The sequence below is a fragment of the Lates calcarifer genome, linkage group LG8 (assembly GCF_001640805.2).
Source record: "Lates calcarifer isolate ASB-BC8 linkage group LG8, TLL_Latcal_v3, whole genome shotgun sequence".
In the NCBI taxonomy this organism is placed as follows: Eukaryota; Metazoa; Chordata; class Actinopteri; family Centropomidae; genus Lates; species Lates calcarifer.
The window spans coordinates 24,614,835-24,642,700 of NC_066840.1; the positions used below are offsets into that span (position 1 = coordinate 24,614,835).

Sequence of the window (27,866 nt, forward strand, 5' to 3'; positions counted from 1 at the left end):
CTTACTATACTATGACTTTTTTGATGGTTTTTGATGCCTTACTATACTATGATATTTTTTGACTATTTTTGATGACTTACTATACTAGGACATTTTTTGAAAATTTTTGATGCCTTACTATACTATGACATTTTTTGACCATTTTTGATACCTTACTATACTATGACATTTTTTGATGGTTTTTGATGCCTTACTATACTATGACATTTTTTGACCATTTTTGATGCCTTACTATACTATGACATTTTTTGATGGTTTTTGATGCCTTACTATACTATGATATTTTTTGACCATTTTTGATGCCTTACTATACTGACATTTTTTGACCAGTTTTGATACCTTACTATACTATGACATTTTTTGAAAATTTTTGATGCCTTACTATAGTATGATATTTTTTGACCATTTTTGATACCTTACTATACTATGACATTTTTTGAAAATTTTTGATACCTTACTATACTATGACATTTTTTGACTATTTTTGATGCCTTACTATAGTATGACATTTTTTGAAAATTTTTGATGCCTTACTATAGTATGACATTTTTTGAAAATTTTTTATGCCTTACTATACTATGACTTTTTTTGATGGTTTTTGATGCCTTACTATAGTATGACATTTTTTGAAAATTTTTTATGCCTTACTATACTATGACTTTTTTTGATGGTTTTTGATGCCTTACTATACTATGATATTTTTTGACCATTTTTGATGCCTTACTATACTATGACGTTTTTTGACCATTTTTCATGACTTACTATACTATGACATTTTTTGTTGGTTTTTGATGCCTTTCTATACCATGACATTTTTTGATGAGTTTTAATGCCTTATTATATTATTACATTTTTTGACCATTTTTCATGCCTTCCTATACTATGACATTTTTTTGAAAATTTTTAATGCCTTACTGTGTTATGACAATTTTTGACACCGTACTGAACTATTACATTTTTTGACATTTTTTTTGCCTTACTACACTGACATTTTTTTACGATTTTTAACACCTTAATATAATATGACATTTTTTATGTCTTACTATAACATTTTTACTTTTGTTTTGGATCAGTCTTACTTCTGTGTTGCTTTGATTTTACAGATTAATTTTACCGTTAGCTATAATATTATATTACTGTTAACATTACATATTTTTACTGTTATTACATATTCTACTGTGGCGACACCTGGAAGAAAATCTGAGTTAGTAAAACATCAGAGTATTTCTTCCAACACAGACGGTCACATACAGAATCATTATTTAACATTTCAACTTTCTTCTTACTAACACATATTTAAAATGTCTTTGTTTTGTGTTGCTTTTTGTTTAATGAAGAACATTTGATTGATGTAAAGCTGTTTGTGAATTACCTGGAGGCCTCTGTCCTGGTTTCAAAGAACTTCTTCATTGTACAAAGACTCTCTGTGATCGTGGACTACGTCTCTGAGATCGCAGGCAAGGTCTCTGAGATTATGGACAATGTCTTTGTGATCGTGGATGATGTCTCTGAGATCATAGATGGTGTCTCTGCAATCATGGACGACATCTCGGCGATCGTGGAAATCAAAGAGAAACATACAAAGGAAAATGATCAATACACTACTACCTATTCCTCATCAACAGTTAAACCATGACAACACAGAGAAATATTCAACATTACAGCTGAACCAGAACATTTAACAAACATTAGAGGACTGTTTCAGAAAACAAACAGCTGACTGTCATCACCTCCTCAAGAACCAACAACAACAAATATTTGGGGAAAAGTAACTAAAACGATGATTAATTATTTAATTATTACACCTCTCCAGTGGAATTTTGGATCACTCTTGTTTTGTCAACTGCTCCAGGTCTCTCAGATTTGAAGGGTGCCTTCTCCCAACTGCTGTTCTGAGATCTGTCCACAGATGTTGTGTCAGATTTAGATCTGGACTCATTACAGGCCACTTCAGAACTCTTCAGTGCTTTGTCCTCAGCTATTTCTTGATGCGTTCTGAAGTACGCTTTGGGTCACTGTCTTGCTGAAAGACCCATGACCTCTGATGGAGACCCAGCTCTCTGACACTGGACCCTACATTGTTCTCCCAAATTCTTAATGTACAGAAAATAAACTCCAGGTGAGCAGAGCGCATTACAGGCAGATTATTGTAATGTCACAGGAAACTAAATAATCCAGAATGAACCCTGAAGTCTAAACCGAGTCCTGATCAGCACAGACTGACTATTGTATCCGACTGTGATGAGATATCCTCCCCCTCCGGTCGCTGCTACCTGCCTGTATATGTTGGTGGTGTTGTTGTCATGGAGATGTTTCAGTATTCACATCGGGGAGGCTGAAATGAAATAACAGATGGTGGGATGCGTGTAGGTGCATGACCAACAGAAACAAATTATCGCTTGTTTTATCTCCTCTGAGTGTAGTGACTGTTTAACACACCACTGACACTGACGGTGGGGAGGGAGGGAGGGGGGAGTTCAGGTGAAACCACGGCGGTTACTGATGCTTATTATTAAATTCAATTACCAAACCAGCAAAACGCAGATAAAAGACACACAGACAGCTTTTAGAGAACCAAATGTGTCCAAAGCCTCTCTCATTTTCATATTTATTTTCATACGCTGACATTGGTTTTCTGTTGAATCCGAGCTGAAAGGATGTTTAGTGTTGATCAGCTAGATGCAGCGATAACACAGAGAGAGCAATAAAGTTTCCTCTCATACAAATTTACAACATGCAAAGCAGCTTGTACAAGAAGTCCTGACTCTGACTGACAGTGTCAGCAGGAAAGGGAAAAAAAAAGAATTTGCCATCTCAAAGGCTGGAAAACCTGAAAATGTCTTGAGCTTGTGTTAAAACCACAGACCTTATTTCAGACATTTAACCACAAATACATTGGTATTGGCGACGAGGGAACAGGAAGTACTAACATGCACTCAGTCCTGCAGCTCTCTATAAAGGATGATCTACTGGAGAAGAATCTTGCAATGCATTATAATTCTGATGTTATTAAAGTTGGGGAAAGAATGTGAGAGCAAAAAACGTGGATTAATCCACTGCTGAAAATAGTCCCCAAAAACGCTCTACATCCTCCTGTATGTTTGATAAAAACTACAGTGAGCAGCTGTTTTATTTACATCCTCAGTAGGAATCAGTGGGCTCAGAGCTGAGGAGGGAAGGTGCTGACTACAGGAAAACTACAGAACAACAGCCTTTTCTTCATCGACTGTTTCTGTTGTTTGCTGAAGTTTGTTTCTCACTTGTTGAGATTATCATCCTCCAATCAGTTGAGTGCTACAATTAGCATCAATCATCCACCACCTCTGTGTGTGTCGAGTCAGAGGGGCTCAGCAGCTCTGTAATGTTAATTAAAGTATTTATCCAAACGAGACAAATTAACCCAGCCACTCGTTATCAAACCCCTAATCAACCAAATCAACTTAATTGCTGCAAATAAAAGCAATTAACATCAGAGCGTGTCGTTATCCGCTCTGCTGCTGCGTTCAAGCAGCAGCTCAGCATCAGGACCTCAAACCAGTCAGCACTGAACAACTGAGATACATTCATCCACATTCATCCATTCATCGTCTAAAACCACACAGTTTTCATTCATATCAAACTAGAACAACACATAGTTCAGGGCTCTCGTGTGTGTGTATTTACATGTGGTCTGGTATTTGCATGAGCGTGTGAGTGATGGTACGTCGGCATGAAAAGACTAAAAGTTGCTCTGATGGAGACAAAGTTTGACTCCAGCAATTTAGTGTGTGTGTGTGTGTGTGTGTGTGTTGAAGTGAAGCTGGCGGTGTTGGGGTTTTACCGCGGGGAATTCCAGCTGTGCACCCTCTCCTCACCTTAACTCACACACACCTGGTTACAGTGAAATTGAAATCCATTACTCTAAGTTCTTCGCATGACGCTTAATCTCCCATGATCCCTGCAGTTAAAGCCCAGCAGCAAGGAACAACCTCCACTCATATTTTTATTCGTAAATCTGCATATACACGTTTGTCCGTCCCATTCTCGTGAATGTGATCTCTCAGTAACGCCTCGAAGATCCACCTGATCTTCAGGTGGCAGTGAGACATCAAGAAATCCAGCAACGCAGCAGCAAAGTCAGGGAAGAGGAGGGCGGCTAGAGCAAGTAAACAGTGTCAGCGCAGGAAGCAGAGCTTTGTTAATGTAAAGAGATGGACAGGAAAAGTTTGTTCAGACACACATCAAAGTAAATTCACACCTCATGTCATCTGTGTGAACTGTTTTGAGACAGTTTGTGTACAAGCTTTAGCTGTAAGGCTGCATTCAGATCCACTCTGTGTGAAAACAGTTTGTCCAGCAAAAAATGTCAAAACGTGGTTCAACCTTTGAAACCATGATGCAGAGTTTTCTGTAAGGTCATTAAAACATCTTCAGCTGACTACTTTCTCACTGTTTCATGTCACATTATTGTCACTTTTTATAACGTTCTGACTCTAATCTTAAACCAGATGAAGGATTTTTGTCATCAGATGTCTGGATCTTTGGTTATCAGGGAAACAAACTGAACAGACAGCCGCTCTCCACATCCCGTGTCACCCAAAAGTGTCACAAACATCAATTTTTAATGTAAAACTGTTTTATTCAGTGTTTTTACTGATTTCAATCACTTGGTCTGTTTGTTTTGGAGAGGAAGAGACCTCTGAGGATAATTCAACTTCCAGTAAAAACCTCCTGAACGATGAACACTGAAGGAACCACAACCTAAAACAATGTTAGAGCAACACCTCTAAAAACACAAGCCGACTACTTCTGTCACCCAGCAAAACGCCGCTCTGGCCAATCGTGTACCTGCAAGAACACACCTGAATTTGGTGATTAAAGGTCAAAGGTTACTGTGACCTCACAAAACACATTTTTGGTGTTAAGGGTCAAAGGTCAACTTCAGTGCTACATCATAATGTTCTGCACAAAAACACTTTTCTGACCATTATTCAACGCCATGACTCAAGAAGAGAGACTGTGATCATATTGTGATCAAACTGTCTGTTTGGCAGCGACACACAACAACCACAGGGCTGTAATTCTAGTTTTTAATGCGTGGTTACTTTTTCACCCGAGCGGAAACAATTAAGAGAATTAAACGATGAGTCGTTCAACAGGAAACTAATTTAATAACCTCTTGCGTCATTGTGATTAATGAGTGAGCTCAGAATGAGTGATTAGTGTTATAATCACTCATTTTTATTTTCTTTTATTTGTCGTCTCTTCTGCAAACTGCTGAGATAACGTGTACGACTACAGAAGGAAAAGGGCTGTTTGAAAATAAAGTAGAGAAAATATTCAAAATATAGTGCACACTTAAACTGATGTTGGGTTTTTAGGTGGCTAAAATATGTTTGTCCAAACTGGGAGTGTGCTGACCCAAATCTACTGCAGGTAATTAACTCACACACCCCCACTGCTTTTCTCTGTTCTACATATTATTTATGTCATAAAGTAAAGTGAATGTCTCTGGAAATTTTCTCCTCATCTCAAGACATTTTAGGGACTGATTGATTAACTGATAAAATGATTAAAGGATTACTGACAGAGAACATTATTTTACTCGCAGCCCTTGTTTTAGTATTGATATTCAAACTCAAAAAACAAAATCAAACCAGTGCCTCTTCGCCAGTTCCAGCTCGGCGTGACCTTTTCCAACCGGCAGCACATGTAGCAGCAACTGCCAGGAATTAGCGATGTCAAAAAGGAATGGAAAGTCTATAAAAGTCAGTGATTCACGTCCATCGGTAATCAAACACGTGTTGACGGCTCCACCTCGCTAACTGCCAGGTAAACTCCTCCGTTCATTAACAGGAGGGGGTGATTGATGGCCTAATGTTCCTCCCTAATGTGCTGTAAGACTTCAGCGTGAGCCAGGGGCCAGGGGAAAACGCTGCACGCCAAGTTACGACAAAATCAGAGGCTCGTTCCCCGCAGAACCTAAAAACCACCGACCCTTGCTGTACGATTTTCTCTGAGGCCTAGCTTCAGTTGAAACCACCAAGCCCGCCACGTTGCCATGACAACAGGTTTGATTTATGGCTGCCATGACGGGATAATGATGGGGCTCCTGCGTTTATAGACTGGAAGAGCTGGTTCAGGTGGAGCAGACTCTGCTCCCAGATCAGCTCCAAACCTCCATGGGCGACAGAGGCCGGCAGGAGGAAGAGCTGATCCTGAATCAGCGCCTGGAGGGCAACCTCACCCCCTCACTGAGCGTTTCCTAGGCCGCCACCTGGACGGGCCGCCGTGATTGGCCGAGAGGAGCACAGGGAGGGAAATGACAGACTCGCCTCCAGCTGTGGGAGCTCGGGCAGTAAAAGATGTTTTTTTATGAATCACTGAAAGAGCTCTAATTAAGTGTAATGATAGCTGAGGAATTAGACGAGAGGGCTGCTGTGAGTCTGCAGAACAATGATTGGGATAATTACACTTAATCATGGAGAAAATAACATTTTAGTCTGACGTTAACGCAGCAGCCCAGACTACACTCACTGTTATTTAGATTATTGGTTCATTTCCGTTGACTGTGAAGCTCGTCTCTGCTCTGAGGGATGATGGGTAAATAAATGATCTCATGTTTTCACACAGACTTTTATTAGGAGTGTTAAGGAATTCATCATAAAAATAAAAAATGGCGAGGTGAAGCTTCTCATAACGTCCGACAACCTCTGTAGTCTCATTTAGATACTCGTTAGCAACCGCCTTTTTTAAGACACGTAAAAGCTTCAAACATCAGGAGTGGGGGATTTACTGACCCATTTTATGTCGGAGAATAAAACCTGAAAATGTCTTGAGCTTGTGTTAAAACCACAGACCTTATTTCAGACATTTAACCAGAAACACACTGACTCTGGGACGAGGGAACAGGAAGTGCTAACATGCTAACATGCTAACTTACATCCAAAAAGACAGAGTTCAGGCTTCAGAATTAAATTACAATGTAGACAAAAGTCTGTTTGTTGACTCAGCTGATGAACGTTCGTGTCAGTTGTAAAGGATATTCAAATTAACAACCAAAGGAAAGCCAAATTTCATGGTGAAAATACAAAACTACAGACATGACTGACATTATCAGACCAGTGCCCAAACTGAACCAACGGAAAAAAACTGCTGAGAGTTCTCTCTTTCTTTCTGAAACTTAAAAATAATTAGGCGTTCATTCATTACAACAGACAGAGTTCATCTGTGTTTCTTTAGTCCAGCTGAACCCGCAGGAGTTTGTGAAGCTGCTCTAACATGTTCTGCTGCAGCAGAATTCATAACGAGTGAAGATGAGTTCACAGCGTCTCCTGACGTCTTTACTGCAGAAAAGAAAAATCTGTCGAACAGCCGAGAGTTAGAGCTGTCACAGATGATGAGCTATGAAAACTGTTAAAGTGTCAGAGAAAATAATTATGAGTGACTCAGTGAGCTGATCAGTGGCCGCTGGGAGAGTGAGCGGTCCACAGACTCCAGCTGAACAAAGAGATAAACCTGCAGTTCAAATCCATTCAGTAGAAATCTGGATTTATACATGTTATATGATACATATGTGTATATATACTTTATATTTTCTTTTTTCACTTATATTTAGTAATAGTTTTTATTCTGATATTTTATTTGTCACTGAATTTTCAGTATTTGTTTGGAATTTCCTCCAGGATTAATAAAGTTCGACCTTAAGTTAAATTAACTGAACTTAATTTTAATCTAAAGGAGACTGAACCTTTCCTGTCCGGGCCCCTCAGCTGTTGAACTGCATGCTGGGAGAGTGTTCTTTAAATCTCCTCTTAAAACTCATGTTCATCGTAGAGCGTTTTCCTTTTTCCTCTTTGATTATTTTTATCTTGTCTCCGTCTTAAACTCCTGGTTTTGTTCTTATTGTAAAGCACTTACTGTATAAATAAAGTTTACTATTATCAGCTTGATCCTGGAGGAGAATGGATGTATTTAATATTTATTTATTTTCTTTTTCTTCTTTTGGATGATTATTGTCGTTTATTTTCGTGTAAATGTGGTATATGTGTGTGTTTTTTCAATAAATATTGTAAAGAAAAAATGTGTGAAAAAACATATTTTCATAATGAAAATGAATTCTCTGCAGTCGTTTTGTCTCTGTTAAATTATTATTTAGGGATGAAGCTCCTCCGAGGAGCTGAGACGAGTGTAAATGTTCACATATTTTCATTATTGCGATCACAGGAAAATGATTTAATGATCCACACACAACAAGATCACAGAATAATTGTTTTTGTGATCTCGAGAGAAGCAGCATTTTCTGGTGATTATGACATAACAAGCTCTGATTTCTGATTGTGAAATTATGAGTTCATTAGTTTTCCTCTAGTGATCAGGAGGAGGCTGTTTGGGTTATTCTGAGCTCAGGAAGTAATTATGAGGAAGTGAAATGTGTTATATCGAGATCACAAAATAATTGTCTTGTGAGCACGAAAAACAAAATAATTACAGCTGTGAAGTTTTCAGGCTTTCATAAAAAGGTGAAAGTGTAAAAAGTGAAGTGTCGCTGCAGGTTTGAACACACACACACACACACACACACACACACTGATCTCACCTGAATACTTTTACATCACACACACAAAGACATTTCCTCACAGAGTTAACAGTCACCTCTCGCAGGACAATGTGACCCAACCTGTCGTACAGGTGAACAGCAGTCGGAGAGCGAAAACACAAAAACACTAATTATACAAATGTTTGGAATACAAACAGTCGCCCACTGCGCTGCTCAGACAGGATGTCGGTGTGCAGTCGGCGGCGAGCAGCGACCATCAAATGTCCCGACCACATCTGTCAGCAAACAGCACCTGCTCGCAAAACGGCTGAGTCGGACGGTTGGGGGGAAAATAAAAGTTGTTAAGAGAAATCAAAAATAAAAACTGATGGAGACGGAGTCGCTGTGTCTGAACCCGTCAGCACCGACAGCTGGATGATTTCTAGTTGAACTGATGAACTATTGACATGTTCTCATAATGACATTTAATGATAATTACACTTAATAACACTTAATATGCCACAGATGCTCTGATAGTGTCGATAGGAAGGTAATAACACGAGCAGCAGATAAAGACTGACAACAGACTGACTGCACATGTAAACCAGATTAACCACCTCGCGGTTGTTTGTTTCCACCGACCAGTCGAGTAGCAGTTTGCATCAGAGAGAGAGACAACAAACAGAGTCATATTCCTGGGGAAAACTGATTCTGATAGAACACAGAGCTGCAGCCATGACAGGAGACAACACTTCAAATATGGACTCACATCTTCAACCAAACAGCACTGAAGATCGACAGGATACAATCACCGCGCGCTCAAGATGGACGCCAAGATCAGTGACACCAGTTCAGCTTTGACCTCTGACCTCTGACCATCAAAATGAGAGAAGATGTTTGTACAAAATTTGAGGAAGTTCCCTTGAAGTGTTCCTGAGATATCACCTTCACGAGAATCGGACGGACAACACGAAAACATGACGCAACTAACGTTTATTTTTATAATCAATGAATCTGTCAGTAAATCAGAAAAACATCATGAAATTGTAAAAATATCCATCCTAACTTCCTAAATGTTATGTCTGATAAAAAATCTATAAAATACAAAGATACTGAGTCACAACAGATGGAGGAAACATGAAAACATTACATTTAAAAAGTCATTAAGGTCAAAATGACTCTGTCAATCAGTCAACCAATCACTGCAGCTCTCTACAACACACAGGAAACTAAATGACTCCATTTCCTCTGAGGAGACACCACATACTGAAACATCTGGTTAGAAAGTGTTTCAGCCTCCTGCAGATGTGGTCTGAACAACTGGATTTCAGTCCATCTTAGATGCATTTACACGTCAGGTAGATCTACGGTGGCCTTGAAGGTCAAAGCACAACGACAATTCAGAAAACACAACAACAAAACTCTGAATTGACAGAAGTTCTGTCCAATGACAAACAAGAAGTGTTGTTCCTCCCTTTATGTGTTTTGTGAAATTTGTTTTCTGAAATGTCGCATTTTGTGAAATGTCATTGGGTTTTCTGAAACATCTGGGTCACCAGGTCATCTGGCCTGGGCCCCTGGGTCAGGGAAGGCTGAAGGCCTTTGGAGGGCCTGCTGCACAAAAGCTCCTCACCCTCATCTTTCTCATTTCCCATCAGCCCCTCTGCCTCTGCTGCCGGCCGGGTGTTTGGTGCGGGAACATTTGCTTGGACCTGAGGCTGTGACTTGACTGACAACTGATGGTGCTGCCGCGTTGTCGTCTTTGTTTACAGCACGACAGTTTTGCGTGCGTTTGACGGAGGATTAGAGCTCATTAAGCGAGCGAGGCCAGTCGCCAGGAGCTGTTCAAAACACCACACACACACATTTTACTGCTCGGTCTGTCTGCAGGCCTCCGCAGCCCACCACACAGCTCCTGGTGCAGGATTTTATTTGGTATTGTGAGGTTTTCAAGCACAAACACACGTTTAACCACATGTTTGTGATGCCAACAAGTAAAAGTGGTATCGTACGAACAACAGATGCATTTAAACCCAACAAAAATGGAACTGAGCCAACACAACGTTAAACCACTAAACCACAAATACAAGATAAAATAGTAAAAGGATCGTTTTCAGCCACGCCTGCTGTTCTCCATGTAAAGTCCTACGCACCGGCAACGATTTGACGCATGTTAATTCTCCAGAAAAGCAGCAGTTTTCTCACTTTCTCTCCCTAAATCAACACATCACACATCAAGTGTCCGACTAGTTCGTCTGTCGGGGTCTGATGCTGCTGCGTCTGAGGGAAGTGAGGAGGAAAAAAGAAAAGTCAACAGCGCTCAAAATCTGCCTACAGCCCGAAAAGGCAGAAGAAACGATGCAGCTGCAGCTTCGTATGCTGATTATTTGGTTTTTCATCAGTGGTTTTGTCTGTGAAATATAAGGTAAGTGAAAAATACCTTCCATAATTTCCCATTAGAGAGCCACTGTAAACCGTCTGTATCTGTTTTATCAGACTTTAGTGACATGAACGACTGAAAACTGAGTCTGAAACCTTTCCTGTGTCGACACAGTGATGGTAATAAAACAAAGGACAAAAAAAGGTCGTAGTGACTGAAAACAGCTGTGTGGAGATGGTGAACAAGGACAGAAAAGTGCAAGTGTACATAAAATTCTGCTTACATACAACGTGGGCAACACTGGGTGTGAACGTCAGAGTCAGCAGATTGTAAATGTAAAGAGATAAAGTCCAACATAAATACCAGAGATCTGATCAGCAGTGAACAAACATCAGAGAAACAGACATATGAGAGCGTGGATACTGTCTGATTCTGCAAAGCCCAGATTAAGATTAAGGAGTAATTTCAGTTTGGTGAAGGACACGAAACTAACACGATCGGATAAAAGTCTGGGAAAAGACAAACTACACAAACGTAGCTTCATCAGGAGGCGGAAGAAATATTCAGATCTTTTATTTAAGTTCAAGTATTAATACCACACTGTAAAAATACTCCATTACAAGTACAAGTCCTGTACTGAAAATGTTATTTAAGTAAAAGTACATGAGCATAATCAGGTAAATGTACTTCAGGTGTTAAAAGTACTCAATGAAGAAAATGACCCCTATGATTATTACTGTGCTATTAAATATATATTTTTTAAAAAAACTATTTTATGTTTGAGTGCACCTCATTCTTTTCCTAATGGATTAATTTCTGCATAACTGATCTGATCATAACTGATAATAGTGAAATCATCACGCAGCTTTTTTAGTTTAAAAATTATTAAAATAAAGTAAAATTATCAAATTAATTCAAAGGAAAAGAAACAAATGTTTGGTGTTATTACATGAAAAATGACATTAAACATTATCAAAACAATTTTCTTGGGTTCTGTCTTCATATGTTTTGAATGCAAAAGTTAAATAAATGTATTGCAGTACAAGTATAAAGTGTATTTAATTACAACCACAGTTAAAGTGGCTGTAAGTAGAGAACATCAACAGAGACTTTTCAGTATTTCATTCATTCATGTTTAATTCTACAGCTCATCACAAAGCCTGAAGAATAAAACAGAAGAGAATAAAACTTGATTAAAGCTCCTGAGGGCGACAGAGGAAACCGGTGAACATGACCCGACAGCTTCCTAACAGGCGCTCAGCTTCCTGGTGAACCCTGCGGCGATCTCAGTGGTGACGTTGTAGTGAAAGCTGCCGATCGGACCGTCCTCTGTCATTAATTTCCCCTCTGATACAAGTCAGCACAGGTGATCCCACACAGGTAAGCTGCTGCAGGCGGGGGCAGGCTGTTCAGGGTCTCCTGCTGAGACAAACCGAAGCCTCGCTTTGTGGTTCTTTATTAGAGGAGAGAGGAGGGAGGGGTGATGGTGGTTTGGATTCCCAGAAATGGAAAGTATTTTAGTTTTAGATAAACAGACGGTCGCTATTTTCACCTGATACACTCACCACCATCTGTGGCAGTTACTGGAGGAAAGCCAGATTTCAACAAGAGAAGGAAGGAGGGGGAGCAACAAACTCCACTTTAAAAAATTATATCCTCTACATGCATCACCATTTTTTAAGACATGAAAAGCTCAAATTGGCCACGAAGAGCGGAACAATCCACTGACTTTCTGTTTAGGTTGGACACTTTCCTGTCAGAGTTTTGTCGGAGCGCCATCTGTCAGCCATTGAAGGAGCTACAGCTGAAAACACCTTCACGCCAAACTCTAACCGGAGCAGGTTACAGGTTAATCACATCTGTTAGGCACCACCAAAAATGTGTTGTGCTTTCTTACATTACATTATCAGAGTGTACAAATGACTCAATCAGAAATAATAAACCGGGAGTAGCTGATTTTTTTGTTTTTTGTTTTGCAGTTAAGTCTTTTATCTCTGTGTTTGGTCTCCAAAAATAGGAGATGAAAGAGAGAAGAGCCGAGTCAATGTGAATGTATTACAAGCGGCATCTTTAACGTTGATTCGGGTTTATAGGTCTGGCAACGCCGGTCCTCACAATGTGGCTATAGAGCTGACGGAGATACAACATGGGGACTACAAGGCCTGAGCTGTCACTCTCCATGTTTCTGATGCTGGTGGAGTTTGTTGAGAATGAAGACAACACAACATTAAAGAAAAAGGGGTGAATGTGTAAACACAGCGGTTCCACGGCAGTAATGTTGTGTTTAGTAACAAGAAACAGTGAAAATATGTTAGAAATTACCTGGATGTAACTCCAGTTCTATAAATCTGTGTGTAGTTCAGTGTCTCTTTGTTTCACACAGTGGAATATAAAGTACGATATGGCCTCATCATCTGTACCTACAGCAGGACTCCTGTCGACCCTGGTCATCGACTATGAATCCAGCCTTAAGGTCGACGTCTTAAAATATGTCCGGCCTGTATATTCACAGGTGAGTATCTCACACCTTTGCATTCTTTATTTGCAGCGCGCTGTTTGTGAAAAGACCTTTACACCTTTTCTTAAACCTGCAGTGCAAAACGTTTGTCTCCCCCTTCTGGCAATGAGAGTAATTACACAAACACTGTTGCTGTCCTCGCTGTCGATTGCTTTCTTTTTTAGACTGTAATCCTTCCTCTGATTGACAACTTCCTTTTTTTTGGAGCATAGGAAACTTTTCTTGGACGCTTTCTAGGTTTTTCCACTGTAGCCAACTCCGTCTCTGAACACATCATCAGACCAAACAACCTCCATCCTGATGAGTCTGAGCTCTGACTTCCTGACTTCCTGTCTGGGGCTGGAGGTGTTGAACAAAAGGTGGAGGTGGCTAGTACACATCTCTGACACTTGTTTCACAGCACACACACTAATTACAGCTCTGTTCAGATGTGGAGGGCGTTTTCATGCCGCCAAGCATTTCTTCTTTTCCCCCGCAAACAAACACCGTCTTCATTACGACGTAACAGCACGCCGCTGCTGTGTTAATTATTACTGCTGGGACTCGAGTTTGACGACATCAAGGAAGGAAGGATGTAAGGAGAGAGGGTCAGTGGGTATGACAAAGATGAAAAGAAAGCAATGTGATGAAAAACATGAAACAAAGCAGAAGAGTGAGCGACGGAAATCAAACTGAGGCCTGAAAAAATTTTAACACAGAAAACTGTGATTTTTGTGACTTAATAGGGGAAATTTATCCTGCTGATTTTATTTCTTTTCTTCACACCACAAGTGTGACAGATACCAACTAGACAACTGGATAAATGACGTGGAAATATCAGAACAAGATGTTCCTAAAGGATAACTCTTTTAACTTTTCACGTTTTTGGGTGTCAATGATCGATTAGGGCAAAAATCTTTGGAGTCTGCCACCGTAACCAGCTACTGCCAATGTCCACACCCACTAGAAACATCACTATTTATCAATACCAGACTCCATTGACAAAAACAATAATTTTACAGAGCAGGACACAGGATCATACCACTGCCTCTTGTCCTTTCTAGCATCACAGCACTTTGTTTTCTCTTCTTTGGTAAATCAGATCCTCCATCATGCATCCCCCATCTCCAAATTTATTTTTTACATTTTCAGCAGTTCAATAAAAAAGACAGTAAATATGAATTAATTCCCTGCACAGATACAGTCTCAATGATCCGATGGAGTAAACACGCCTGGAAGAGTTTCACAAAGTGGAATAAAATGTTCAATCAGTGCACAAATTCCTGCAGCAGAAGCTCTGAACCCTGTCACCATTTACCTCTCTGATGCTAATTATATCCCCTTCCCCACCCCCCTCATAAACGGGACGATTTTTATTCAAATTAGCTCCTTTTTGCTCGTTAGCGCACCTGTGCTCTCCTGCACCTAATTAAAAGCCAAATCCTGCAAATTTCTGCATCCGCCGACGGTGGCTCTGTTACCAAATATTGAGCAAGGTAGCAGCTGTGCTAATTAATGTTAGAAGGAGATGGGTGATGGGTGCAGAGGGGGAGGGAGGGGACGCCAGCTCATTTACATAAACCTGTGCAGGAAAAGAGAAAAACAACAGGACCTCCAGTCGTCGTCATGTTGCTGCAGGGCCTCGAAGCGTTTTAACACCCAAAGTGGGCGCTTCTTCTTCTTCTTTTCCTCCTTTTCTTCTTCATTGGTAGGCAGAACGTTCAGCAGGAGGGACCCTCAATAACTCGTTAGGCTTTACATGCTATTCTGAGTCGACCTCAGAAACAACGTGTTAGACTGGGGAGGAACAAGAAAAGGATCCTGCAGGTTTCAAGGTGAATATTCAGGCTTTTCGAGCCCAAAATGAACGTGTAAATAATGTTTGATTTCACTGATGCCAGCTGGGTGCTAATCACATTCAAGACAAAGGAAAATTGAATACTGCAACAATTAGCAGGTTTGATGGAGACAGTCACACAACCTTACTGCAGTGCTTATATTTAACTCTAATAAATGACTAAAACAGTGTCTGAGGAATTGCAATTAGGCACCAACAGAGGTGTTGGAGAAGGCAAACACCGCCGGAAACTAAAACAGTGACAACAAAGGCGAAGAGAACAAGAGAAAAGAGGAGATTAAAAAATCCAGAGTTCGTTGAAAGACAATGCAGCAGCCACACAAAAGACAAAACTGTTGCTATTCAGCAGCAGATGGACGAGGCTGAGCCGCCATCTTTTCCCCCTTTAGATGGAGTTCAACTAGTTTTTACAGATTCCAAATATAAGTTTTCTTAGTGGAAACATCTGCTTCTTTTGTATAAGCAACGTCTCACCTGTCTGTCCACCCAAAATATTCTCCTTACAGTGGAGCTTTGAGGAGTGTGATCGCCCAGTTTCTGCAGGATATTAATGGATATAAATGCTCCTTTTGTCCTCCACATTCTACCAACAGATGATGTTGTCACTGCTGTATAGTCTATTCCACGTACTTTTGTAAATAAATAATTAAATAACCTTCAATATCGAATATCCACCAATATCCACATCTGTACAGTCGGTTTCATGGTTTTGCCTTTGGTACAATGAAGGAAATCTTAATTCAACCTCATGTTTTTCTGTATAAAGCTGCGTTCACATGATATTGTTTGAATTATGAGCAACCGAGAGGGAAAAACAGTTCACTTCAGCCTCAGACTTGTGATTCACAGTCAGAGATATGGTGAATTTCTGACAGCGACGATGCCTCCCACATGGTGAAAAGAACCACAGACATGTCAACAAACTGTTGGCTGCACGGCTGCAAATGAACCAAAATAAAATCCAATATTAACACTAATAAAATCCACTCAGCTCATTTTATAGCTGCTGCACACTGTTAGTTTGTGGTTTCACTTGTTAACAATATGCTGCAGATACACAACAACGACAACAGCAGCTAATTGAGGCCGTTTATCTGCTGAGGCTACAAGGTTAGCATGAGGGCTAACCACCTCAGAATAGCTGAAGTTGGAACCTGGTTAACCTAGCTTAGCATAAAGACTGGAAGCGGGGGAAACAGCTAGCTTAGCTCTGTCCAAAAATGTTCTAAAATACACCAACCAACACCTGTACAGCTTTCTGATTAACATGTTTATTAATCTATAACCAGGCTAAAAGTCTGCAGCCATGCTAACAGCTCTGTGAGGCTGAGACACATCAGTGTTTCCAGCTAAAGGATCCGATGCTAACACACTGATGTTTGAAGACTTTAGTGTCAAGTATATGTCAAGTCTTTATGCTACAACATGCTGATGTTTAGCAGGTATAAATGTTTACCTTGTTCACCATCTTAGTTTAGCGTGCTAGCATGCCAACAGCTAATTAGGGCTAAAAACAGTGTCCAGTTTACACTAGTGGGAACGTCATTACCTCTGCAGGTATTTGATCGTAAACCAAATATTGGACAAATGAAAAAGTTGATGTGATGATGGCAGCAGATGAAAACTGGATGATTACAGTTCATCCTCAGGAGAACACGAACATCTAAACCACATTTCATCAGAATTCATCCAACAGTTGTTGAGATGTTTCAATCTCGACCCGAGCCACACCATGGCTCTATGGTGTAGGTTTGATGGGATCTAAAACCTCCCCTGCTAAATAATATTCACTGTAAATGATAAAACGTATAAATGTGAAGTGTACAGATACTCACAGCCTTCACATGTAAAAACATACAGCTCCCTCCATCAAACCTGCTGCTGTCTCAGAACATGTTGGCCTCTAATTTCCTGAAGTTTTGAGAAATCACAGGCGCGGAGTTGGGATAGCAGCACACCTGAGTGTAACGGTGTGATCACATTATCACAGAACACCAGCTTCTGTGTGCACATCCTAAATTATTGTGAGCGTCTGTGGTGGATGGCAGTGGTGCTCCAAGCAGAGGGTAAGCCGAAATTTTGAATTTGAACTTGAACTAAATGAGGTCCTTTTTGTCAAATATGTAAATTAACAAAATTCTCTTATTATGTTGATCAAAATTACGTAATGAAATGTTTTTTTTTTTTTTAGGAGATAGCTCTCTTATCAAAGGCGTACACACTGAAAAATGACACTAATGTGGAACCTGGTGTTTTAAAAAGTGATGCTAAAGGATCCTGACTAAGTGTCTGTGTGTGATGAGCCAATACACCGGCCGAACTAACTCTATGAGTCATTAATGTAATGTAGATCTCTGCAGATGTGACTAATTTAATGACTCAGTAAACCATAACACACAGTGCAGGTGTTGTCACTGACACGTCTTCTGTTTGACAGGTGACTTTTTACCTGTTGAGCTGCAACATTTTTAGACCATCAATCATATATTTTTATAGTTTTACTGTAAAAATGAATTGTAATACTGTTTTCTACTTGATAAGTATCATAAAATAACTTGGCATAAAACAGAAACTAAGATATGCCAACAATCACACCTGTTTCAGGCAACAAGAAGTTGGCTTCTGAACATCGCTGGCAACACCGAGAGAAGATTTATAACCTGAAGAAGCACGTTGGTTAAAATGTCATTGTATCACAATTTGCTCTTTTGGCCTCAGAGCTCAGCAGGGAGATTTAATAATCTTTTATTTCCACTGTTAATAGTTGGTATTCATGTCAAATAAAATGGGAAAGTTTTAAAGCAGGACCAGAGGGAAAAAGGCTGATTTACACAACGAGAGAACTAAAGGAAGCACAGCCTGTAATTTGTTTTACAGCTTCACTAACAATCTGAACTCTAACACCTGCCTGCTGATGGACAAGGAAATAAAAGAAATTAATCAATAAATAAAAATAAGTGAAGGCAGTTTTCTTCTTGTTAACTCCTCATAGACCTCTGTGTTCGGACACGTAGGTGCTTACACACTGATGTCTGTCATTTTTTATTACGACTACTGATAGAACATTGAATCTGTATGTCTTAGACAGTCCAGAACATGGTACAGTGTTTTTGGAGAGGAGGTGACCAGTAAAAACCTCCTGAACAACTGACCATGCCAAACAAGCCAAGCTAATGCTAGCAGCAGCTCAGCTAACAGCTCGCAGCCCCTGACGTCCTGATTTTCAGCATGAAACGTCTTTACTCCGTGTTTTTCCAGTTTTAGTTATCAGGTCTGTTTGTTTTGAAGAGGAGGAGACCTCTGAGGAGAATTCAGCTCCAGGTAAGGTGATGTTAGCCACCTGAGTCGACCATCAAAGGTCGGAGGTGACTAAAAAAAAAAGGTCTGCAAAATGTAGGATGTGGGTCACACACAAATTCACCTCTGAACAGTGTTTTAGTGAGGAAACTTGTGAATTTGGGTAACTCATCACATCTGTTTAATATCTCCCCTACATGGAGACCAACATAAAGGCTCTTTCAACCTTTGATTTGACGCCATTTTGATTGTTATTTCTCTGCTTCTGCGTTTTATCATTTTGTATCCTCCACCCTCTGGTTTCCCAGCATCAGTGAAGACATGAGCTCAGCTAATTTGTTTAAAAGGGTACAAGCAGGTTAAGAGGAGGCCTCGTTATCCGGCTCTGTCTTTTCAAACAGTGAAAGCGAGCCTTTTTCTCTGAGCCCCCCTCCTCCTCTCTGCTTGTTTAGCTGCAGCCATGCATGCTTAAAACGGGGAGGAGGACGCCACATCCTGCAAATTAGCAGGCTGATTTCCCTCGCGGGGTTTGGACAGAGGATCCCGCCGCTCACTGCCAGGTCCTTAACACTGGGACCAGCGTCACAGTGGCTGAGCGAAGATGGCCGCCTCGGATTCAAAACGCTCCAGCCGGTGTTGTTACAGGCAGAGATTACCCAAATGTCCAGCGCACGGTCTGTTTAGCTGCAGCAGCTGAGGAAGTGGAGGACTGAGTTTCTGATTATCCATGAACCGGTGACAGGGTGTTGGAAGATACAGCAGCTCCGCCTTGTGCAGCTGCCAGATACCACAGGGCTCCTAGAGTCCATGCTTTGGTGGACTGGACCAACACTGTATTAGGCGGGGGTGGTCGAGTTCTGGTTTACACAGTATATTCCACCATATAAACCAAACCTCAAACAATCAGGAAGCAGCAGAAACCTTAAGACTAGACAACAAACAGAACCACTGTTCAGGACCTACTGGAACTCTGGAGGCTGATGAATAAATATGAACAAGCAGCAGCTTTAGGTCAGGGTTTGCAGAAGACCTGGATGGAGAGACGTGTCGGACTGTAGAGCCGACAGAGGGAACTGGGAGCTGAGTGAAAACAAAGCTAATTTCTGCTTATTTAAAGGTTAAAACAATCGTCATGAGAACGACTGATCAGTCTCGTTTACTCGCCGACTGTCAAAACCAACTGATCCAGACTGGAACAGACCTGGTCCAGCTTGGTCCCATCAGTCATCACACATGAATACTATCATAATCTCCTGACTGTAGGAGCCACAGCAACAACACCTACTGAGACTGAGCCACAGCTAGCCTGAGCTAAAGCTAAAGCTAAACTCCTGCTAACAGAGCAGCAGTAACCACCATCTCAGCTTTGTTCCAAATTACATGTGTCAATGTATTAAACTGTAGATTAACTTATTATATAGATTTCAAAATAAATGCTGTTGGGAGCCAGACACCTGTCAAAACACAGCTACAGTCTAATCAGACTAATTACAGACCGACTGCTTCATTTTCCTCCAGTATTCAGGCGTCATCTGTGTTTCAGACTCGTCCTTTCAGACTCCAAACCTTAATTCTACAACATACAATGATATTTTAAACCAGTGGTTTCTAAACTTAATGACCTGTGACCCTGTAAAACAAAGCCAAGCCTACCTCCCACCCTGTGTAAAATCAGTTGAACACACTGTGATTTTCTTTTGATTTATTTTAATAGTTCTGGTCCCTCAGGCTGAGAACCACCGTTCTCTGCAGGTGTTCCTCCATCTTTGTATCTCCATCTTTTGTTTGTCTCTCTCCTGTTTCAACATGACGAACCCCCCACCCCCACCCCACCCCCTCCAGGCACAAAGCCAGATCCATACAGGAAACGCCTTCCACAGTTTGAAGGAGAACCTGACTGTCCCTGACCTCCACCCAATCCAACACCTCCACACATTAATATAAACATTAACCCTGTTTAACATCAGAGGTTTTCTGGCTGAGAAAGGAAAGCCCCCCCCCCCCCCCTCCCTCCCACCATGTAAATGTGAGGAGCTGACTGGAACAAGGAGGGTAATAATGGCATACGTGTTTTACATAAATGCAATGAGGCAGTAAACTGTTTTGGGTTTGTCTTTCTGTCTGTGTGTGCACAGGGACAAACTCTGTTTCAGTTTCTCAGCAGATATTCCTTCATTTTAACTGCGATTTGACGAGCAAATCCTCCTTTTTCTGCTTTTTTTCATCAGTAAAAATAAAAGCGTACTCACCGCGTTCATATCTGAGCTCTGGAAACATGTCAGCTTTGTGTGCACAGTGGAAATAAATCAGAATTATCTAAAAGCCATGTTTTTATTTGTCCATGTTTCATCCTGAATATATTCACATTAAGTTCACTGATGAAAACAATCACTGATTTACATTTTACTCAGGCTTAAAACATGTGCAAACTGTCACCAACTTAGCAACTCCCTTGTCAGATTTATCGACTTTTAAGACCCCACGAGTGATGTTTTTCAGTTTCTCTATTCATGACACAGTTCTACAGTCTGCACAGCAGCCCTCATAAAAAGGATTTAGAAATTTCAGGTAGAGATTTAGCAGCTTGGAAAATAACAACAGCGAATGGAAAACAAGTCAGAGTCAGTAAAATTTATGATGCAGGATGGTTTAAACTACTACTGGTTCTATATACGTGTATATGTTCACCTGGTGTGTGCATAGGGTCAATATGTGCAGGTACTAAATTCTGCATTCTCCATTAAGAACTTTGAGTTGTCGTAATTTATCCAACCACTAGAGGTCACTTAACTTTAAAGTGTAGCTGTGGTTCGTAAAAAGCTGCTTTCATAAACAATGTGGTGTTGGTTTTTGGTGGAGGACAGTCTCATTGCGATGTGACGTTATATATCTACTGTCAAAATACAAACATCTATTGATCATGTAAATATATAAAAAGTTCATTTATTTTCTGGTAGGACTGACAACTGACAACAGTCTCCTACACTGCCCCCTGCTGGAGAGTACAATAATACGCATTTGAACAAAGGAGCAGAATGAAGGGCTGCCTCTGCAGCATGGATGTGGTTTGGTTACGAAAAGTCAGACACAGACCAGAACCAGTCTCCACAACAGACTCAAACACCATGAACCTTTTCCACCACCTCCACCTACACAAGAACCACATCAAAGAGTATACAACCATAACAACGTCTTTGCTCTCCATTTCCACAGGTTTCAATATAAAATGGTGGTCCCTCACCCTCCGCTACGTAGCCAAGATGGCGACCGTTGAAGGTGAGAGGTGTCCATCGTTCCACACTCGACTTTCTGACCGTTTTGAATCCCAGTCCTTTTTCCTACAGTGCACCTGTGTATGTTTTCCAGGAGGAAAAAGCTCCACAGAGCTGCAGAGTCAGTGACAATTCTGAGGATTTATCGATGTACGCAACACCTTTCACATTATAAAACAGTCATTTGACTCACAGTTGATGGATAATGTAGATAAGTGCGGCTTTAGGAAGAGCAGAATATACATTTTCCACATGCCTCCTCGATACAGACTCATTTTGCAGTGTTATCTCAGCTTGCAGGCAGAAAAAGCTGAGAGATCAACAATCAGTTTTTTCCTAACACAGTATAATAATAGTTCACATTTGGTGAGAATTGCACAGAGAGCCTCTGAAGGAAACACAAAACTGACTGGGCTGTTGGTACAGAAACCTCTTGCCAGCTCAAGACAGTCGGTGTGAGTTTAAAGCGTTGGTTTAAAAGTTGTAATCGTAAGCATATGCACCACAATCTGTTCTGTTATTTATTGGTGCGCTAATCACCGAGCACAGCAACATTTCTCTCCTCTCCCTCCTCTCTGCCTGTACGAGAAGCTCGTATGAATCTGGAAGGATTTCACAAGTAATAATTCATAGGCTAATCTCACTCCATGACTCTAATTAACGCATCATTAAAAGCATAATTCAGATAATTATAATTTCTCACTTTTTAAATGAGAGATGGGGAAGAAGGGGAAGGGTGTCTGAGGAGCCAATTTAGTGAGTGAAACAGATTCTGAGGCAGCGCTGAGCTGAGCGGGTGGGTGGAGAGAGAAACACAGCAAGACAAAAAAACAAAAAACAAAAAGAAAAACAGGAGAAAATACAAACGGCAGCCTGGAGCTTTACACAAAACACTACAGACATTAAAGTCTGTAAGAAGTGTGACTGTGGATCAAATCAAAGTAAGTCGGAGATGATCTGGATCTCTGCCCACCTGAGACAAATCTCACCTCATGTTTCATACTAGCAGCTAACACTGAATTCATGTCGTAGGTGCTTTTTTTAATTGAGCTAATTTTTGGCGACCTAAATGTTAGTTTACAGTGTTTTTAGGGTGAATGAAACTCACTGCATGGAACTGATTTTCAAACTAAAGCTGCGATTATGATCATTAATATCCAACTATTAAAGAGTCACAAGCTGCAGTGATGTAGATTGGAACCTCAGAGGTGTGTCAGTACCTTTTGCCATCACTGTTCGGTGTTACTAAAGCTACAGAAGATCACAAAGACAACACAACACTGCTCCCACCAGTGACTCTGCCTTAAACTGCATGAATCAAAAAAGTAAAGAGTGGAAAATGTTCATTATTTGCTGATTTCCAGGAGCAGCAATGCACCGAGACAAACTCGAGGAAGACGACTTGTAAACACGGATGTAAAAAAATCAGCTTTGCAGATATTTTAAGCAGAAAGAAACACTTTCAACACGTTTGTTAAATCTCGAGGTAAAAAACAGAACTTCTGTTTGTTTACAGAGAAACTTCAAACATTTTATACTTCACATTAAATCATTCAATCAGCGAACAGCAGGGCGGCCTCTTACTGTTTATCGCAATCAGTAAAGGAGAACATAACCGCACCCTGCTCCTTGAACAATTAGTAAAAGTCGACAGCGAAGGGAAAGTCAGCTGAATAATCAGATGGTGAAATATGAAATATGTCCAACATCATCAAGTAGTCTGTGTCCGACCTGAAATGAATCATTCATTATCACATTTAATAAACTAAACGGTTTCTGTGCTCAGGAATGATGAGTCATTACTGCATCCTCTCCTGTGATTTGATAAAAATCAGTTTATTAAAGTTGGAGTTTTGTTCTTTCTGTCTCCTCTGGTTTTATCACCTGTTCTGTGCTGCCCTCAGGCTTCTCTTCATACTTTGCATAAACTTCACACACTGTATGTTAATTAGGTTTATGAGGAGCTGATGAATTCAAACTGTTACAGCTCGTCTCTCCTCTCTCTCCATGTATGTAGATTATATGGAAATACAAGCTCTTATAGTCCTCAGCTGTGTGTTGTGATGTCATCAGAAGGCGACACGGTTTTTTATTTTTTATTTTTTTGTCGGCCCAGCAGATGTTCCCGCTTTCTGGCAACTGTCCAAGTCAATTATCCCACCTTCAAACATACATCTCCACGCACACACACCTCAGCTCTCTCATCAGAGGTGTGAACGAGGTAAGCATCTCATTCTCTCGTAATATTATGTTAAAAACCCGCGGGGTGCTGAATCGCTGAAATTTACATTTCAACATGGCACGACGTCCTCTGGAGCCGCGACTGCACTGTGGTTTAACAAAGCGACAGTAAACAGAGACAAACAGGATCCTGATGTCCAGTCAAAGACTAACATGGACTGTGGAGACGGGAATCCTTTGAATGTAGACGTGCAGGTGGCTCTGAAGCTAAGCTACGCTAACATGGCAGAAGTAGGTCACTACTTCAGAAGATCAACTTCAAATCAGCGCTGCCTCAGTGACTGATACATCTGTAAACTACTGGTTGCCCTGAAGATCAAAACATAATGACATTCAGACATTTGTTTTCTGAAGTGGTTTGTTTGGGAAACCATTTTCTTTATCCTCTGAAATGTTTTGTTTTCTGAAATGTCTTGTGAAATGTTTTTTTTGTTTTCTGAAATATTTCGTTTGATGAAACCTTTTTTTCATCTTCTGAAATGTTTTGTTTTATGAAATGTTTTGTTTTATAAAATGTTTTGTTTTATTAAACCTTTTTTAAAATCTTAAATGTTTTGTTTTGTGAAATGTTTTCTGAAATGTTGTTTTGTTTTTCCCCGTGATCCTTACGTGATAAGTGTTATAGATGATGGATGGATGTTTTGTTTTCTGAAATGCTGCTGTGCTTTGACCTTCAGGGCCACCATAGTGAACAGATATAAACTCAGTTAACTTATTGAACAATGAGCTGTGATCGACTACAACCTCTCCTTCCTTTCCTGTCGGGTAAACTCAAGCATCTGTTCTCCCCTCGCTCCTCTGACGTAGGAATCAGCCTGACGATTCGTACGTGATGTCCCTGTTGTACTGAAGTGTTTCTGATGCCCAGCTTCTCGTCAGACTGCAGCACAAAGATCTGCAGCGCTTGAGCTCAGGAACGTGCAGCTTGGTCGACACTGCACAACCTGATCAAGAAAGCAGCTTTGCTACTGAAAAGATATTTGCTTCAGGAAACAGACTGAATGGTTCAAACATGAGGTGAAACAAAGCGACTGGGTTCAAACTATAACAGACATTTTGGCCTGAACAGAGGTGAGTATCCAGGAAGACAAAGAGGCTGCTGAGATAAAATTATTTTGTCAAACTGAAGTGGAGTTTCCATGACAGTGATGAAGAGAGAATCTGATCTGATCCATCCACAAAACAAACAAACAAAACCAAAAAGTAAAACTTCAACTTTTCCCTATTCCTCTTTGTTCAAATGGCTGAAGGCTAAAATTATAATAATAATACCTCTCACCTGCTTAATAATGAAGGTGATAAAAAATGCACAAACCCTCCAACAAAACCCAAACCTCTACACAAAAAATAACAAACATGGATCTGTGTGTGTGTGTGTGTGTGTCTTCTCACCTGTCTGAGAGCTGGAGGTGTCAGCTCCGCCGCCTCAGGTGTAGAGATGATGTCACCTTCCCTCCCCGACCATCTCCTCCTAAACAACAGCACAACCATCACCACCGCCGCCGAACGCTGTGATTCACACACACGCCGCTCTACCTGAAGTCTGAAAAAAAAAAAAGATGGAGGATCTTCACACTCAGGCTGAGAAAAGGTGTTTTTTCACTCATTGTTTAGTTAAAGAAGCGTAATTGGAGAATTTGTCAGGAAATGTGAATCGTTCTCCTCCAACACGAGAGTCTGTTTAAACCAGATGATGATATTTATTTATGTTATGGTCAACAAATCTCATGTGCAGATCCAAACCATTCTTTAAAAACACCTCACATTATTTAACTTAATTTTTAATAAAGACTCAGTGATGAAAACATTTGCTCAGATACAGGAGGAAACTGTGAGGGACTATTTTCAGTCACAGAATAATCCACATTTGGTGCTGTAGTCTGGTTTTCAAATAGTGAAAAATATGAATATTTAATGGATTCTTTAACTCTTATTGTTGTTTGTCTTATATCAATTCACATCATACTCGAGCTTCATCATTTCCATAATCTGGGGACATGAGAGGATTTAAACAGGAGGTGTTTTTAGTCTCTTTGTTGATATTTTCTATTAAAAGCAGCTGAATTATCTGTCAGCTGCTGCTGTTTGTAGTGAACTCATGAATGCACAGACAATTGTATTACTGTGATACTGAAGAAAACATAAAAACATGAGGATTCTCAGGACAAGTTCTGCAGGTAGAAGGAGCATCATCTCACTTCCTGAATGTGATGTATTTCCTGTTGAAACAGGAAGTTGAGATGGGACATTACAATCTAAAGTTTACACCAATAAGATGTTGGTTATCAGGTTCTGTTTCAATTTTGAGTGTCAGAAATGTTTCTTTGGATGGATGTTTGTCACTGAGGTGCATCTTGGGAGTTGTAGTTTACGTCTCTACTTGAGTTTTTGTGTCCAAAGGTTTTTTAATTTGAACCATATATTTTCTAACACAGTCTTGTTCTGAAAATTCAACTAGGTAACATTAAATCGTCTAAGAGAACCATGAACAGACTTTTCTTTGCAGGAAGGAACACCATGCCTTTGAAATGTGATCTTTTTTCTGCATTTCCTACAAGCACAGCCTCTAAATCCACCATGTTATGAGATTATTTTGGCAGGAAGTCTCTGAAAAAGTCTGAAAAATCCAAGTTGAGGCTTGAGGCTTAATAACTTAAATAAATGTAATTACTCTGCAACCATGACTAGTCAAAGCTTTTCCTTCCAAAATGTAAGAGACACATTTCTGCTGTTGATTTCCATCAGCCTCCCTCCTCCGAACCCTCCAGTAGCTGAAGTGTTTCTGCGTTTGGCTGCTGGCTGCTGACGGCCTGGAGCTGCAGATGGCCGGCTCGTGCCCAGTCCGAAATTTTCCACACAAGATGTCTGGACCGGCTCCCGCTCGCCAACGGCCGGCTGCAAACACAATGACGAACGTCCAGTCACTTCTTCACGAAAAAAAGGAAAAAAAAAATCGGAGCACAAAGCCCGATCTGAGCGGACAGGCCTCGAAGTCGACATTTCACCCTCCACCTGCTGCAGGAGTCTGAGACGTGCTGACGGAGACTTTTATTCATCTGCCACTGAATCGCCACTAAAAATAGATGGATGAAAAGCTCAGGACAGCTCAGAAATAACAGTTTGTGTGGGTATTTTAAGGAGATTGAAATAATGAATCAGTGAATGAAGACTGGCTGGTTTTACTGTCGTCATTTCTGCATTTAGATGTCAGTAAATTAGCAAAAAAAGAGGCATCAGGAAGGTAAACTTCTCGTCTTCTTTCCTCCACCATTTTGTTTTAAACTTCCTCCAACAAATTTATTTTGAAAAGCACAATGATAATGTTTAAAACTGTCATAATTTGCTGCCATTAATCAAGTCGTACGTGTAGGTGTCTTTTTGTTTTCCAGTGATTTTTCATTTTTTGGATCAACACATTTCCATTGTTCCTCGGCTTTTGGAGGGATAATTTGTGCGTCCCCTCCCTCATGGTGGGTGTCTGAGGCCTGACCCGAACAGACGACGGCGGTGAGAGCCCAGCTTCCTCCCAGATGATGTGGTTGTACGTGGGAAGGGGCCCGAGGATGCCGGTGGTGGTGGGAGTTTGGCCCAGTCCGTTTGGCCTGACGTCACAGAGTGGGGGGGCCTCGGCCTGGTTTTGGGCTTCCGTTTGGATGTATGGACAGAGCGGACGGTGGAGTTGTGGGGAGGTCATCGTGGGTTGGCGGCTGATTCTGGGACGAAGCCTCTGCGTGGGTGTTTACACCGATCCGTCAGGGTGCTGGTCTGAGCTCAGTGAACCCCAGCTCTTCTGTTTCCTCATT

At 40.7% G+C, this 27,866-nt stretch overlaps 1 protein-coding gene across 1 annotated transcript in view; it reads right to left on the minus strand.

The window, feature by feature from the left end:
- Positions 1-27,866, minus strand: part of b4galt7 (xylosylprotein beta 1,4-galactosyltransferase, polypeptide 7 (galactosyltransferase I)) — a 78,130-nt gene that overhangs the window by 6,150 nt on the left and 44,114 nt on the right. The window contains exons 6-7 of the transcript XR_007813756.1: positions 25,456-25,606; positions 1,373-2,335 (exon numbers count right to left, since the gene is read on the minus strand). The gene's annotated coding sequence lies outside the window, so the exon portion shown is untranslated. The remainder of the gene's footprint in view (positions 1-1,372; positions 2,336-25,455; positions 25,607-27,866) is intronic.